Here is a 13,816-nt window from a genome sequence, read left to right as displayed (position 1 = left end):
TAAACCACTGCCAGCTAAGATTCCTTTAGACGCTGAATCATACGATAACAGAACGTGCTCAGCACACAGCGGAAATGCGTCTTAATGCGATCATAACTATATATTCGGACATGATAATAACACGGCCGAAAATTCACAACGAAATACGCCCTGTCGCCTGGTTCGCGAGGACAGACGCAGCCTTTGCGTATCATGTCGCCGTCGACAAAGTCGCGAATGAAATCTTAAACTAGGTCAAACGCCACGTGTCATCGGCTCGTCGTCGGCAACCGCTTCGCCGCCCTTGTTTCCTTTCTGCGTCGTATATTATATTATATAATGCCGTAATAATAATAATAATAATAATAATAATAAAATGTGTGTCCTCGTAATTGAAATCGTTTCCACCGTAATTTCTCCCATCGGCGACAACTTATATTATTATTATTATTATTATTATTATTATCATCATTTTTTCAAATAGATGTTTTCCGACGTTTCTCGAAGACGTCTCGTCGTGCACTTATTTAATAATATATGATAAACGCCGTCGTGTTCCCGACGACGAGACGAGTTTTCATTCGTTTCGTGTTTTCCCATAGCAGCCGACTGCTGAATAACAAATTATTTATACAACACAATCGTTTGCCATCCCAACGTTCACTGAACGTACACAATAACATATTAATTGTATGCGATTCTACGAACCAACCCGGGAACCACCTTTACATGAAGTACCTACGTGCATTTGCAAATTGCAGTAGACACTGTATTCGTGGGTACCTATGTTCGTTATAACTTGTAATAATGTAACGTAGTATATTATCCTTTATTATTATGTTTTTCTTTAATAATAATCATTGCTCTCCCGAAATACATATTTCGGTTCTTTTTGAACGTACGTTTTTTTCATTCAAGTCCTTTAAAAATTATTCATGCCGCATTTGCTGAGTTTCCGGGAAAAAGTTATCCGAATGAGAATTATTATAAGCGTTTTCAAATTGTATGAATACCACAACTATATTTTAATATTATTAGATTTGACGTCTCGTGATATATTCTACATTCTCTGCTTTCCAGTGCTTTTACTGTTAATAATATAATATGTATTGTGTTCGTGCGCAGTCTGTATTACATCGATTCGATTTAAAAAATAAAATGCACAATGACTAATTTTAAAAATCAAATACCGATTTAAAATATATTAATACACAACAGAAGTTGTATTCGATTCCAAATGATTGTATTGAACATTTATTGTATTTCCAGATATTTGGTTCAAAGTATTATTTTCTTGTTATGTGCCGCGTACAATACCGGATATTTTTCCAAACACACTTTATTGCGGTAGCGTAGGATTTTGTTAAGAAAGAGGTTTTTATGTAAAGAAAAAAACAAAATTCATATAGATAAAATTTATTGAAAATTCAAAATAAACTCACTATACGATAAAAAAAAAACTGACTCAGGATTTCAAATCCCCTCTGGGTACTACTTTATTGTTAAGCTCCATTGTGTACGATTTAATTTAAAAACAAAATACCAATTTACAATTCTTAATTTGCAATACACAGCTTATACAATATATTAGCACATTAATATATTGTGCATGGTTACTAAATAGTAAATACTAATACAATACTGGGATACATAAATTAAAATAGTTAAAATAATATGTCTTTGAATTATATGTCAAAATTAAAATCAATGGAATAGATTTAACAAATAATTGTGGTCCAAACTATAACATTAAACTGCTGTTATATTAGTAGAATATGTTAATAATATGTAAAATATTAAATAACTAGTATGAATACTAGCATATAATATATTTTATAAGACGGCGCGTTGTATATGCAATTTTAATACAGAGTTTATTTTAAGTTTAAACTGAAGGCATCCTTGCAATGTTTACTCGACAATAACATAATATTATCGTGTTTTTATTCACAATCACAAACAATAACTGTATGAAATTCAATATCACGCATATAGGGGTAAACCACTCTACAATTATATCAAAAAAATTATTTTTAAAAGCTTTCGTTACAAAATAATATGAACAATTTGAATTATTTATTGGAAATCAAAACATATTTATGCACAACTCTTTCATGGTGTCCGGTGTCCACACCCCTTAAAAAAAACTTCGTTGGCTACTGAAAAACATGTGAGTATGTGTTTTAAACGTTTTTAATATATTTATAATGAAATTGAACAAAATAAATAAAAACGATATGTTTAGAGAAAATGCAATAACCTAAAATAATTGGGTGTGAGCCAAAATATTTTTGGAGTATAAGCCAGTAGTACACCTTCTGGTAGTGCACCGATAGTAACTCCTCTCAATGAACTAGGACGCATTCGGGCGTAAAAACATTATCTTTTTGTTTTGGAACGCATCGTGAAAAAAAACAATCTTTTTTCGTTTTACTCATTCTATTGATACCTTACTATGGACAAACTCGGGACATTGAATTAGAGTGATTTCATAATGCACCAGGAGAGCTCTGAAAAGCCTAACTGGAAAACTAAACAAATATTGTTATTTGTTTGAGTAATGATGGAGAGACGTTTGAGAATAATTATTATTCTAAGTACATTAGCGAATAGTATTTGGTACATTTATTTTCCAGCTGTAAACAGGCTTATAGATAGAAATATAATTTGGTCATTACCTAATCTAATTAGTCAATAGTTCAGATAATAAGCTTATTCAGTGGATGAAAAATGTATTACAATTTACAATAAATTATGCAATACAATTTTTCATTATGCAAAGTTTTAAGTCTAAAATATTGATCTAAGGCTGTGAAAAAGTCATTAAAAAAAAAACATATATTATCGTTAATAAATTACAAAATGAATACATCTCTACTATATGTATATACAAACTTAAGGATTATTTTACAAATAGTTTGGGTGCTTTTTAAGGATTTTTGTAACTATATCTTCGTTTTAAGTGCCTTTTTTTAAATGTTTTATCTAAAAAATCCGAAATCTAAAATGATATATTAAGTTCAGGTGGTTAATGTATTTGGTTTCTGTTTTCGACTATTTTTAGCAAAACCACCTAAAATCTTGTCTAGTAAAAATACGATGATGCAAATGCCAGTACTATTAATTATTATAAATTATGTGAACTATATTGGTATATGACTATATTTTATACAAATTGGAGGTTCAGAATTTATTGTCAAACTAATATTTTATTTTCATAATTTTTTTTATATAAAAAATACTAATTGAATTTAAAAAAAATGTAAACACACTTTCTGTTAATAACCTTTGTTACTCAAGTGAATTGATCAAAACAAAATGCTCATACAATACTAATAAATTAATATGGTGGGAAAAAGTTAATATTTAAATATTATGATACGTCCCAACAAAACCACTGCAAATAGTCTTATGGTATAATACACCAATAATGAAATATATTCGCTCTTAAATATTTATACCTGACCATTAGTAGTGTCCTTTTGCTGAGCATTTTAAGTACCCCTAATTTTTGCATTTGGTTATAATATATTTTTTTTTTTCGTACAAATTAGGTACTAAATTGAATTTGTAATAAAAACACAATACAAGTTAAAGTACACGAAAAATTGCATTAAGATGTTAATACATTGCACACAATTGAAATATTTCACAATTTTAATAATATATTTCATGACATTTTTAATAACTAATAATTACACGTCTGTCGGTCAATAATCTACAACTATCGAATTAAAACGATTTTCACGTTTTACAAATATGTGGTCTTAGCATTATTAATTTTTTTTTACACCCTATCGTTAACATTATTATCCAATAAAAACTTTCATTCGGGGATAAAATAAATAAAAATTCATTCGACGCTCACGTGTCACGTACCAAAATACTATGCCTCTAAGCAATGAGTATGGTATCAATAAACCTACTTTCATAATATAGTTGATTTTTTTTTTTTAATGGCGTTTCGAGGTACAACGTCGTTCAAAAGTTTTTGCTTACATTTGATGGCCTCTCTTCCATGTTCGATAATAATACTTAATATTTAATTAAAAACAAAATCATCAACGAATTCGGACTGCATTTTTCTCGATGAATCGATAAGTCTTATCTTTTATGGACATGGCGAGACTTATCCTTACATTACATGCTTAGAATGCAATCGCTACTAAATACGTTTCGTTCTTTCGTTCTATAACTGTCTAGATGTTAAAATTAAATGTATCTCAGTGCTGGCCAAATCAAATTGTATATGACCTATACGGGCCAACTCGTTTTAAGTATAATCCACAACAAATTGTAGGCTATTTCTTATTGAACGATTTGGTCTTCATGTGCAAGTAATGTACATATTATTTTATTTATTAAACCAATCTCGCTCTCAATAAATAATAACTATATGTTCATAAACTGTAATGATATATTATAATATTATAATAACGACAGGTTTTTGGCTCTCCGCGTTCATAATTTTATTCGTCCAATTTAATCGTGTGGTTATGTTAAGTATTTAGATATTTTATTTTCCAATGATATTACGAAGGATACGAATAAAAAACTAATCATTTTTAGTAGAAACTACTGTATTAAAGTAAATAAAATATATAGCAGTGAATGTTGACCGAAAATTATAATATGACATAAAATTGATACTTTCAAATAAAAATTTATGAAATTCGTCTTTTCGTAATATGACGCAGAAAAGTATACACTAAAATGGAAAGTTGGACGACTTGTCTCTGGCCCATTTCAGCTATATTATATTGACCAACCTAATAGTTAACAGCGAATATACGCATACGTATCCGACAAAAATATTTGTTTACGTTCTGAATATCTCGATGTAATATAATATATTTATTGCCGAGTTAAATAAAATCACAAATGAAAATCGTAAAAATCATTTTTGTCTTTTAGCCCCATATAATACAACAAGAGTATAAAACGCTTACTGCGTTCGTTCGTTTTATTCCGTTCGCCATTGTGTTTTATTTAACATATTTTTTATTGTTGTCCGAAATAACATAATAAGAATAATAAAAAAAGAACTCTCTAGATATATAATACGATGTTCGATCGACTCGACAATGCTGAAAGTGCCCTATAGGCGGCATCGTTTATTAAAAATGAATTTTCATTTTTTTTTTTCTCTTAGCGGTAGTTTCCTTACATATTATAATATATATATTTATTTTTCATGTACGAAAAAAAAATGCTCACTTATAGTTCCAGCTCAACGTTAAATTTTATTTTGCTTTATAGATTTTTTTTTTTTTTTTACCCGCCATCCACAGAAACTACATTTATGCACACACACACACACACACACTCGTGCCCTTACTTATACACACTCGAACACTCACACTCACACGACGCCATGCGCCGAGTGTAAAGTCTTAACGGTCGGGGACTTTTACGGTCCGGTCGTTTTTTTCTCCTTTCAAATATATGTATACGTATATTTATGCGCGAGTGTGTGTGTATGCGTGTGTGCGCTTACAGAGAGACCGAGAGAGAAGGAGAGAGAGGAAGATACGTATTAAAGTCGTTAAGAAGGGTGCGAAAACCGTATCGGATTTATCACACGGCCGAGACGCGTCACGAACAGATGACCGGACCGGAGACTGCATAAAAGCGATTTACAATATTATGCGCGACGCGACTCCGCCACCGCCCACGCTCCATTATTGTGTAGGTATACAAAAGACCACAATTTATATAATAATAATAATAATAATAATAATAATATTTCACCACCCATCGACCCCTACTTCCACGGACCACCGCTGAACGTTGTGCGCATTCGTCGGCGATCATTGTCGTCGCGGACGTCATGTCACCCTGTCGCCTATTGCGCGTGAATACGAATTTTTCGTTATTCAAACTCGATAAACATAATGCATTATTATAGTGTTCTTATAATGGTATCGTTGTCGGGCCGCCGCCATTATCGTGCAACTTTCTATTACCTAATGGAAAATACATTTATTTTTTTGTTTTCAGTTCCGTTATAATATCATGGTAATAATTATAAGCGGACAAGACGAGTGTGGTCTCCTGGATCGAAAGACCCATTATTCGCATCGCGACTCGCGAGTTTGAAAATATATAAATAAATGTTTATCGTATGTGCAATATTCGACGACAGTTGAAATGTTTTGCTATGAGAGTTAAAATGATCAGAATTTTCAAGACTCGAATTGTTTAGTATTTTGCTTTCGGGTTACAGCTGGATAATTGCATTGGTTATAACCTCTTATGTAGTATGCGTGTTAATGTATTATGTATAATCAGTGGTAGTAGTTAGGTACTCGTGTTTTCCATTCCGTTGTATTTTAAAGTTAACTCTGTATATGAAATTGTTTTTACCGATAGTTCAACTGTGTCTATCCTGGTGTATAAAATATGATTTATTATATTTTAACAAATTTGATTTTTTTGTTTATTACTCTTGATAACTATGTTGCATATTTCGTCGTATAACAGTGGCCAGTAAAGTCAGTAAGTGGTTATAGAGTATGATATTGCTAGCCGTATCGAACCGAACCGTTTAACACCACAATATTATACAGAATTTTAATTGATTTTGTTTCTTTTCTTTATACCAGCTGTTCTGCCGTTTTGCTCATAGTAATAACAACAAAATAACAACAACAACAACAACAACAACGACAACAATAACAACAGTAATAAGAACTATAATCACTGACTTTGGGAAACCAAACCTGCCGTTATTATTACGATGAATATCCCATGCAAAAACGAAATCGGATGAGAACACGTTTCAGGAAATTGAAATCCACACCCTATAGATAGAAGTGACGCCGGTCGACGTCAACACGCTATGCCGGGTCCAAAAAATAATCCATCAATTACTTAATTTGGAGCCGAACGTCTCGTCGCCGGACCGGAGGATGGAAGTGACCGTGGCAATAAATAAACGGAAACCGGAAACACAAAACTGCTTTCCAGGTTTTATAATGCAATACCTGTGAGGGATTATTGTATTATAATGTTGCACAAGGGATTTAGGCACGTGCAGTGTGTTTATAACGTACAGCAATTACGAATAATAGGTAAATCGTGTGTGAGACCTCCCCGCGAAACATTTGGTCATCGCCGGAGGACAGGCGCTCGCGCAACTACACCACGAGTTGTAAAGGGAGGTTTATTCATCGTGGACTTGGGGTTGTGTCTTGTTCTTCAGCCGGTGTCGTTTTCATCTTTCACTTGAAATGGAAGGACGTACCGCCAATCCATATATTGTTTTCATTCATAAAATATGCAGAACAATTGACATTACACGTATAAAAGTTTAAAGTTTAAAATAAAAAAACGAAATTATGCTGAATCCTAACGCCCAGACAGTTTTGGTGGCCCGCACTGGTTGACGACCAAAAACTCTGCCTCGCACAATAATTGTCATTATAATTATCATGGTAATGATGCGATCGTTTTGCACAGTATGAATATAGTGATATAATGTGGGCACCCACATTTAGGTACGACTATAATGTAAATTGTACATTTTATGCACCGCACCACCGAACTGATCGGTATGAATTATTACATTTTATTGAGGTCCGACAAGCGATCATCCGGACCGACGACCTCCGAGGTCTGGTTCGATTTTCGTCAAAGTGTATACACAAGCAGTATTGTCCACGTTAAACGCGACACCGTGATTTACACCGATAGGTTTAAATTCCATGTCACCCATAGGAGTTGGAGATGGTGAGCTCAAACAGTATTTCGATTAAATGATAACGACGTAAAAATAGAGTGTTCTGGGTACCCGTAAAATTAACATTGAAATCTCATCGTATTTTTCACGGAAAACACTTGCCTATTCTCTATGACAGCTACACGAATTCAAAAAAAAAAATGCTATGAACACAATACAAATATATCCACTGCAATCGCGAATTAAATTAAAAGGTATGCAAATATAATATGGCGGTATAATTATGTAGGTATTATCTTGGTATTATTTAGTTTTTTAACTTCAGCCCTGTAACTTGGCCTTTAGCTGTTTGTAGGTTTATTGCTGTGGAGGAGGGTACGGTTGGTTAGAATATGTATTTGTGCGGCGAGAATTACTCGAGGGGGGTGGGCGTCACCCATCCGGGAGCTAGTGATACCGAAACGATGATTTCACTCAGAACCGAAACAGGATTGAATACAACTACCGTGCCACACCAGACCACAGTAATATAATTATTATACTACCCATTAAAAATAAACTAACTAACTATGAAATTCTTGTAGCAAAATGGCCTATTTAAAATCACTGTAATAAATGTTTTTAATAATTGTATTGTTTAGGTATAACGTACAAATGAACAACAAAACATATGTTTTATTAGCAGGTATACTGAACAAAAAATGTGTCAACAGTCATGCCACGGTGGGACAGACGTCGGTTAAGAAAAAACAGAGACAATTGTCTCGAATTAAAATGTCAATTTTTGAAAAATATTAATAAATCGTATACATAATGGTGTATGCATAAAAATTGAAAAAAAAATTGAACAAAGAAAAATAAGCGTGTTTTACCATTATGGGACATGACCACAGTCGCAAAGCACTGTGCTTTTCAGTTTGTTCTTTGGTTGAATAATAATAAGACTAGGTAATAAAAAAGAAAGTTTTCCAGCAAGACTTCAACTTTCATTAAAAAGCATTGTACACCCAAATAAGCCCATATAAAAAAGAACCACAAATTACGATCGCGCCATCCCAAAAATAATAAATGAATAAAATACATAATGCATAATACTGTGCAGGATTACCTGTGCGTATACAGGGTTAGTTGTAAAACACGCTTTTTATAATTAAACTATACATTTTTTCCAATTATAGTTTTTGGATTTGTATTGGTGTTATTCTTAGTCCAGAGACCATATTTTTTCGACATTTTAGGACTCGGTGGTCTCGCAATTATTTCATCAAGGTTTTATTTGGATTTTACAAATCCGGGTATACGTACACACACTAATGTGCAAATTGAAAATTCCAGATAGCCAGTGCTATTGGTTTCTGAGTCCTAGTGAATAATATCAATGCATAAGCAATAATTGATCAGCAGATCAGCACCTCACCTTGGCCCGTCGAACCGCTCAAGCTCAACACTCAACTACGCGATCTTGAACGGTTTATCGAGTCGATCGATGAGAAAGGTCGTTCGCTATACATTATTCCATTGATACCGATACCGATGACAATATCATGATTACTCGAATGCAAGTGCAACCTCGAGCCAGGGGAAAATGACCACGCGGTGCACTCAATTATTTGTCACCTCGACCGAGGTTAAAGTAGTATAAATACAATGCGTGTTGTGTGCAGGGAATTTTTTTTCGAAAAGCCCTAAAAGAAACTGCTTTTGAAAAGACTTTTATCACAGGACTTTATACAAATTTTACGTCGGCGTGTTATGCAGTCATATCACCGAATGTGATCGTCGTGCAATGGTCGGTGCGGGCACAATAGTCGAGTTGCAAGTACGACGGCTTTAAATGTGACTTCGCCGAAGTTTTCACTACGGAAAAAGAATCTCGAGCGGATAACATTTTGGTCCACTTCGTCGTTGTCGTGGCGGCCTGGTCGAGCCTAAATAAAGCAACAATCATCATTTATGTGTTTATATGCAAGCATCGAAATACTTTGGTCGACATTTTCCTATGACGGGCACAGTGAAACCAAAACGATCTGCAATAAATCGTTGTCCTCTCTGCGAGAATGCGTTTATCGTGTTGTTTTTGGACAACTTTCGATTCAAAGCAGATTTATAATGGGCTCAACAGGTCACCGAAAGGAAAAAATCAAAACAAAATTACCCGAACAATACCTTATAGCCGCTAAGGTGTATACCGTGGTAACTGAAGCAGATGTACATTGTACATCGGTAGGTGTACTAAATAGTTCGGCTCAAAACCTCCGATAATATTGAATAACAAATTGTCTTATTGCGTTCTATTTTAACGGATTAGAAAACGATTCAGTGGCGTATTACGTTTTTGTCATGGGGGGGGGGGGATATGACTTTTTACAGTAATTACTAACTTCATAGACCATATAGACCCGCGTAGACCACGATACCATATGATACTGTCTAGAGTATGACCCGGTATGATCACTGATCACAGACCCTTGACCAGCGATACCAATGAGCATACTGTACAATATAATATCATAATATTTTAATTCTTGCAAATGTAATCAATTATTGATAATAAAAAAAAAATCATAATATTTTAAATAATAATGGTCAAATTATAACGAGTAACGACTATAATTAATTGTATGTATACACTATACAGTCTATGGGGGGGAGGGGTTTGATTCCCTTGATCCCCCCCGTAAATACGCCTCTGAAACGATTGACTACCTATTAATGTTACACTATTATGATGTGTTAATGTTAAATGCTGTATCAGTTTTTAGCAACTTTTTTTACGACGACCCCTTACATTTAGATCCATAAAATTGATGACATACTTGAAACAATTTATGGTTTTTTTTTTTTAAATAACAATTGTAAGCCAGCAATATGGCTATATGTAAATTAAGAAAGAAACTATCTTTACAATTGTTTTTCTTATTCGTGGTTTTTACTAGCACACCATAAGGCCATAATTATGTCATAAATATTTTATACTTTGAACACTTACAATAAAAATAGTACATTTTTTGGCTACACACATCACGATAATTAATAATTATACGTGACACATCGGTTGAGAACTACTGGGCTGCATCATTCAAAAAACGATTCTCTGCTCATATTTATGTTCACATATTAATTATTGTGTCTCCAAATTTTGGGCTTTAACAAAAAAAAAAGTATGATTTCTGAAACTATTAAATAATATATTTACAGTGCATAATATCATAGGTACCTATATACCAACTATAATAATATAATATCGTATATTCGATATATATTATTGTACCCTATTGTTATTTGAAAGTCTGTTACGATGTTTTTTTTTACTCTTTATCTAAATATTAATACAGTTCCATGATCCCGGAAACGTATACGGCTACGACAAAAAAAAAAAAAAAATACGTCCAGGCACAAAATACGATGATAAAATAAATAACTAAACCTTCTCATACGTCATTGTACATCCAATGATATAACTATTGTTTGCTCTGCCTTTAACCTACAAATACTGTAACTCCTCTTCGAAGTTATATAAAGTGTATTTTATCAGAAGACATAATATATATAAAATAGTAATTTAAAAATAAATCAATCGTCAGATGAATCAACATTGTTTTTACTTCTGAACAAACTTATTATTTTTTTGACAGATTCGCAAATAATTTACCGCTATTGGCATACAGTTCATATCTATACTAATACATTAAGTAGTGTTATTGTCATTATAACAGTGGAATAGAAAAATAAAATAAAATAATAATGATGAAATTGAACATGATACATGTTTTTATAATCTTTCATTCAATTTTTTTCTGTTTATTTATTAATATATCCAGCATTGATAACTTATATTTAGGATTTTTAAATTATTTCATTTTAGAGGTTATTACTTTTTAAATCTAAAGCTGTGCATAAAAACAATATTGTTTTTTTTTACGATTAAAAGTTTATTAAAATAACAGCATTTATATTGAACTTTATGAGTCTTCATTTGAAATAGTAGCACCTATTTAAATATTAATAATAATAAAAATATTTATAGAAATAATCTGCTGCTGGTCGTGTTCAAAAAAGTAAAAATACGTATTTAATTTAAAAATGTATAAAAAATAAATTCTCTTTTATAGTTTGACCATGGTTTCATATTATAATCAACTGATATCTTAATATATATCTCATACACATAAATTAATACAGTAACAGCTCTCTGTGCAAACTCCTTGGTCCAATTACTAAGTAAAATAAAATATGATTATAAAAAAAAAAAAATCGGTTAAGACAAAATATGGTTTTTTCTCCGTATTATTGAGTATTTTGATAAACGAGTTGATTCGGTCGTTAAAATAATACTCGTACTAAAAGTCAAATATCATAAAAATATTAAAATAAAAACAAAATGAAACCGTTCGGTAATATTATATAATAGTATAGCAACCGTAATTTTCTACTGCTTGCCAGCTGTTACGCCAGTTTATGGAGCCGTTCTATCGTAAACGATAAATTGACTAAAACCTTAAATAAATCAAGTGTTATAAATCGTAAATTAATTTAATAACAACAACATTCATCATCGCGGGGAGGGTTGAGATTTCAACGATGTACGTATAAAATACTAATAATTACTTATTAAAATGTACATCTGTGGAATTTCGAATAAGTCACAACACTCCATCTGACTATGAAATATTATACGAAATAGTGATCATGATAATAATAATATTCTACAAAAAGTCTGCGCATATCGACTATGGTAATATAATCGTAATAATAATTATCATATAATTGTTATTAAGAAACGGCAACGTTTCTAGGCACTCTGGCACTTAGTCCTATTATTTACACTTTATAGCTCCTCCCCGAGTGTACGATTACCAACTCCTAGCTACATTATGACAATACGACTGTGCAAAGTGTATAGAACCGGGTTGAGTTTAAACAAAAAAAAAAAAAAGAAACGCGCTCCAAATTTGATTGATTTTTCTATACTATGTATTTAAAAAAAAAATTTTATGGTTGACGGTTGTACTGCAAAATAACAAAATTCACTGTTTTTTGGTCGCAATTAACCCGAATTATATTTAAAAACGGACGCAAACTGAGGTGGCGACGACGGGCGGACAGCGTGTAACGGGCGCACCGACTGGGCAAGTGAACTCGGCGAACGATTTTACAGACGGTATAATGACAGATCACTGACTATTGCCCCGTGGTCTGACAGGTGGGACCCCGATCCAGTGTCAGAACACCGACTATTGGACCATTGGCAGTCTCACCAACCGTGACCTGACCTAACCTAACCTAACCGTGGGTTGTGTTGCCGGGGAACACTTCTTTCCTAATCGTTCTTTCCTTTGCCTAACCTAACCTAAGTCTGCCTGGGTGGGTCTTACTACGACGTCGGAAAGAAGTTGAACGTGTCACTTGGTCAATCCGCCCGGCCTTTTGCACCTGCCTCATCGGCGATTGCAAGTCGGCGGTCTCGTGTTCTGTGATGGAAAACACGAAACCGCTAAAGTGCAATGCCGATAAAATGCAGATATTAATTTTAATTATAATATGCGAAAATAACAATATAATAATAATAGGGAAAACAATAAGAACAATATAATGATTTAATATGTTGAGCTTATCGCACGCAGCGCAAACACACAGGGACGTATTTAAGGGTAGCGAGAGGGTACCATCGATCCGGGTGGCAATTTTTTTATGGAATTTAGGAATGAAATCATTTTTTCGTAACTATAAACCCAACATCCATTTTCATACACCAATCGAGAAATTAAAATACTTTAAGATTTTAGATAGCGGCTATACAACGTTCTTTTATTTTATACGAGAGAACATTATCAAAGGTTCTTTTTTTCATATTTTTCAATTTGTACAATTTGTATAAAATATTTTTACAATAAGCACAATAGATGGAAAAATACATAAGATGGCTTCGCTGGCTCGATTGAAGAAACTGTTCAATAATAGTAGATACTTCGTTATTACCGAAAGTTGACAAATCGAAATCCATATAGATAATGATTATTATCTAACATATTTTAAAACTTATTTCGACGATAGTGAATACCACGTCGTTATTGCTCCGTCTTAAGAGTTAAGATGTCATGCGAATTGCGAAATCGCTAAAATATGTTTCGCGTACAAAAATATACCTATAATTAT

This window comes from Myzus persicae, unplaced genomic scaffold (genome assembly GCF_001856785.1).
Source record: "Myzus persicae strain clone G006 unplaced genomic scaffold, MPER_G0061.0, whole genome shotgun sequence".
In the NCBI taxonomy this organism is placed as follows: domain Eukaryota; kingdom Metazoa; phylum Arthropoda; class Insecta; order Hemiptera; family Aphididae; genus Myzus; species Myzus persicae.
This window is presented reverse-complemented; position numbering follows the sequence as displayed.